The 4701-nt window shown below is 52.5% G+C and overlaps 1 non-coding gene across 1 annotated transcript; it reads left to right on the top strand.

Moving 5' to 3' along the window:
- The first annotated feature begins 235 nt into the window (after positions 1 to 235).
- On the top strand, positions 236 to 342 carry LOC114007873 (U6 spliceosomal RNA). The gene has a single exon (XR_003549456.1). It is a non-coding gene; the product is annotated as a U6 spliceosomal RNA (small nuclear RNA).
- Positions 343 to 4701: the final 4359 nt, after the last annotated feature.

Genomic DNA, 4701 nt, shown 5'->3' with positions numbered 1-4701 from the left:
CGTAGTTGACCACGGTTCGTGTCCCGGACCCGGTGGCTTAAAACTCATGCCGGGCGCGTGTGCGTGCGTGCCCAAGATCCCGAGAGGAGAATGGAAGAGAAGGGATTGCGGCGTGACCATCTCCCTGGGGGGGGTGATTTCTCGCTTTCTGTCTCTCTGTCTCTCTCTGTCTGTCTGGCGAGCGCACGCGCCTTATAGCGAAAACCTCTCCAAAAAAAAAAAGAATTTGCAGTCCGTGCTCGCTTCGGCAGCGCATATACTAAAATTGGAACGATACACAGAAGATCAGCACGGGCCCTGCGTAAGAACGACACGCAAATTTGTGACGCGTTCCATATTTTTAAGGATTTAAAACTAATGAAAAGTAAATAAATAAAAATGGAAAAATAAAGAAGAATTTGCAGTCAGAGGTTGGCCGAGGGGTAGTCATCTGAAGGCTTAGCTGTTGTGGTTGGCAAGTTGTTGGGCCCCCTAGCTGTTGGCTGGGGGGCCACAGTTCCCCCTAGGTGGGCCCTCCACAGGGCTGCTGGGGTACCCTCATGGCAGGGTGGCTGACACCCTCTAGAGCAGAAATTCTCCAGAAAGACAGAATCTGGGTGTGTTGTAGACGCTGTTGGATCTCCAGCGCTTCGCCTCATGCCTGGGTCAGGGCATTCTGTGACTCCAAAAACCTGAGCTGCCATAGGCATTCTGTTCTCATTCCTTTACATTCTCCTGCAAGGTCTTTTGGTGACTCTGCTTATGTCAGCATTGGCTTCAGGACTTTTTATTTTTTTCTTCTTTTTTAGAGTTTTTTTTTTGCCTTAGGGTATGTGTTCTTGTGTGTGTGTGTGTGTGGGGGGGGGGGGGGGGGGGGAAAGGATAAAAAGAAACATCAGTGAGAGGAAAAGTGAGAAATCACTCCCGGGGGGATGGCTACAACACAATCCCTTTTCCTCCATTCTTCTCCATGGATCTTGGGCACGCACGCACACGCACCAGGTGTGATTTTTCAAGCCACTGGGTCTGGGACTCGAACTGCACTTGGCCATGTGGGAGTCCAGTGATGTAATTGCTACACTATCTGCTGGCCCCAAGGTGCATATACCTGAGGGTTCATATATATCTGGGTGGGAGAGTCTTGTGGGAAAGAGAAAACTCAGGCCTGCGGAGTCTCGGGCTTAATCACCCCTCCTTTCAGAGCTCATCCTTTGGGCTCTTGAGTGCATTCTGAGAGAGTCCATGTTCACGGAAAGCAAGATAAACCCACACAAGGTAGAGAGCCACGTCGGTCCTGAGGGGAAGAAGAAAACGCATGGGAAGTAGCTGGGAAGTAGCTCACATCCTGCCGAGGGTAACCAAGGGGTCCAGTGTTTTCGTTAGGCCAAGAATGACTGATCAGGGACCAGCAATTAGCGTAATGGCTATGTCGCTGGACTTCCACGTAGTCGACCGCGGTTCGAGTCCCAGACCCAGTGGCTTAAACTCATGCCAGGTGCATGTGCGTGTGTGCTCAAGATCCCAAGAGGAGAACAGAGGAGAAGGGATTGCGGCATGGCCATCCCCCCTGGGGGGGGTGATTTCTCGCTTTCTGTCTCTCTGTCTCTCTCTGTCTGGCGAGCGCACGTGCCCTAGAGCAAAAAACCCCCCCAAAAAAAAAAAAAAAAAAAAAAGAATGACTGGTCACAGTTGTCCTTCTGGTTAAGTAGCATGTGCAAAGACCCCCAAGGCAAGTTGTGGAGCAGGTTCTGGGGCTGGGCTGTAAGGGCAGAGCCAGGTGAGGCTGGAACACAGGATTAAAGCCCAATTCCAGGGCCGTGGGATCATTGAGAAAGTCATGAAGAGGAAGAAAGGCAGGGCTGGGGTGGAGACCACAAAGCAGGGAGATCGCAAGGGTCTAGACAAACGTCGTGCGGATCTGAACCAGAGCTGCAGCCTGAGAAAGGGATGTAAGGGAATGGGAGAGGAGACAGTTGTTGGACATGCTCAGATGGAAAGGCGGCCAGATGAGATGCCCGGATTAGATTAGCGGGGAGGAGACGGGGATGGTGGGTGAGTGCCGTTCCCCTCTGAACAGTGCTTGGATGTCCAGGCGTTCGCTCCATGTCCTGGGTCAGAACGAGACAGCAGAGAGCCTGGGATCCAGCAGAGTTTGGGCCTGGCTGTAGCCAGGGGTGAAGTCTGGGGTAAAGCCACCCCGTGCTTTGTCTCCCAGGCAACCGACCCTGCTGAGAAACGTGTGCTAATGACTCGCGAGGTTTCCAGGTTTCCAAGCATTTGCACGTGGGCACGTGGATCTTTGTCTCATTTCACTGTCCCGGTGGGAATTATGAGCTCTGTTCTACACAGGAAGCAACCGAGACCTCGAGGATCAGAGGAGTCCACTCTCTTCTCTCAGGTCAAGGAAGTGGCAGAGTCCGGCCTGGAACCCAGTTGTCCGGACTTTCAGCTAAGTCTTCTCCAACACGTTTTCCAGGTTTCTACTTTCAGAGCTCCCTTAACATCATTTTTTTTTTTTTTTGAGAGATTTTTGCTACAGGGAGCGTACACTCACCAGACAGACAGAGAGAGAGAGACAAAGAGACAGAAAGCAAGAAATCACTCCCCAAGGGAGATGGCCATGCCGCAATCCCCTTTCCTCTATTCTCCACTTGGGATCTTGGGCATGTACCCCTACATACCTGGTGTGAGTTTGAAGCCACCAGGTCCAGGACTTGAACTGCGGTCGACTATGTGGGAGTCCAGGGACGTAACTATTATGCTATCCGCTGGTCCCAACAGCCACTTTTACTGAATCAGAGTCACAGGGTTCCTCCCAGGCCTCTGTGAGAAGGGTAGGTGTGGCAAGTTTGGGGCTGTTTGCTGTGTGTGTCTGTGTGTGTGAGATCCTGATAGAACCGTAGAGTGAGAGTTTTGGAGGGAGGGACAGAGAGTTCGAATCCATCAACCTGGGTCCCTCAAGGTAGGCCGACGAAGCTGAGGCCCAGTTCAGGAAGTTCATCCCTGGCTGTGTCCACCCCTCCCCCTGTCACACCCCTCTTGGCTGGTTCCCTCTTCCACGAATGGGTGGTCAGGGTAGTGCCAGGATCCAGAAGAGACCTACGAATTCCATCCTCTGCCTACCTTCTCCGGCTCCCCTCCCCTCGCAGCCAGAACACCTAGGCGCTTTCTGCAACAAGCTCTCTAAACGATCGGAACTTTCTCCCCAATCGGCACTTTTTCAAGCTACATTAGCATTTATTGGTTTGATATTTACATTTGGCAAAGGAGCACCCAGTCCCTGGGTCCCTGGGAGCATACACCGTCAACTGAAACAGACGCTAATGGCCGTCGTCCCTCCGACCTCCCCTTGTCCCTACCCCATCTGCCACCTGCCTTGTCCTTCCCCGTCTCCCAGTACATCAGAAGACAGGTTGGGAGGCTGAACTTTACAGACCCAAAGTTCTGCTGAGAAATGGGCAGAAGAGAGAGGAGTTCTCCAAACGTCAGGCCGAGCAGGGACAGCCTGAATTTGCATCTCACAGACCATTGGACTATGGTGTCTTTTTTTTTTTTGGAGAGGTTTTTGCTACAGGGCGCATGCGCTCGCCAGACAGACAGAGAGAGACAGAGAGACAGAAAGCGAGAAATCACCCCCCCAGGGGAGATGGTCACGCCGCAATCCCTTCTCCTCCATTCTCCTCTCGGGATCTTGGGCACGCACGCACACGCGCCTGGCGTGAGTTTAAGCCACCGGGTCCAGGACTTGAGCCGTGGTTGACTACATGGGAGTCCAGAGACATAGCCATTATGCTAACTGCTGGTCCCAAGACTATAGTGTCCTTGAGGACAGATATCCATGGAAATTCTTTGAATTTCTCCCCCTTCCCCTCCAGGGACAAAGACCAAGCTGTGCAAACAGTAGTTTCTCAAGGAACATTTGTCTACTCTGGAATCAGTAGGAAATCCGTTTCTCGCTCCCTCCTTCTGACAGCTGCTAACGGAGAGGGTGGAGCAAAAAGCCAGGAAATATAAGGAAAACAGGGGCCGCGTGGTAGGGAGAGCAGTTCTCCTTTTTCCCTTGGAGAGCAGTTCTCCCTTTTCCCTTGAAAAAATCCCCTAGGGATTTGTCCAAGGAGCCCGGCTCAGTGAGGTTGTGGTCGTGGAAGTGAGCTGTTTCGTAGGATGTTTTGAGCTTAGCTAGAATTGTCTCTCAAAGTCGGCGCGGGCCTCAGTTTCCTTCTGGTACAATCAGGGTTATGCTCGTTCCTCCGCTCGTGGGCTGGTGGTGAAGATGAAGTGAGGTCAGGCGTGTCATGGGCTCAGGGTATCCAGCAGAGCCCTCCAGAGGCTTAGGAAACATCCATTCCTGGTATTTATTTGCACCCGTGGCCCCAAGCCTTGTGGGAGTGGAGGCCTAAGTGTAAATCACAACTCCCTAAGGCCTCTTAGTGTGTTTATACCGTCCCCTGTGGTTTTCAAAGGGCAAGCTCTCACATCAGCCTCAGAGCCTTGCTACTCTGAGTAGGACCTGCAGATGGCCAGAGCATGGTCATCTAGGAAGCTGCTAGAAAGGCAGACCCTCAGGGCCATCAGGTGGCATGGTGGTTAAGGCACTGGATTCCCACAGGCCAACCGCAGTTTGAGTCCCAGACCCGGTGGCTTGAAAATCATGCATGTGTACCTAAATTCTGGGAAGAGAAGGGAAGAGAAGGGATTGTGGCATGGCCAGCCCCTCCCTGC

The sequence above is a fragment of the Tupaia chinensis genome, unplaced genomic scaffold (assembly GCF_000334495.1).
Source record: "Tupaia chinensis unplaced genomic scaffold, TupChi_1.0 Scaffold000248_2, whole genome shotgun sequence".
In the NCBI taxonomy this organism is placed as follows: Eukaryota; Metazoa; Chordata; class Mammalia; order Scandentia; family Tupaiidae; genus Tupaia; species Tupaia belangeri.
The sequence above is the reverse complement of the archived record's forward strand: the minus strand, read 5'-3'. Positions and strand labels throughout refer to the sequence as shown.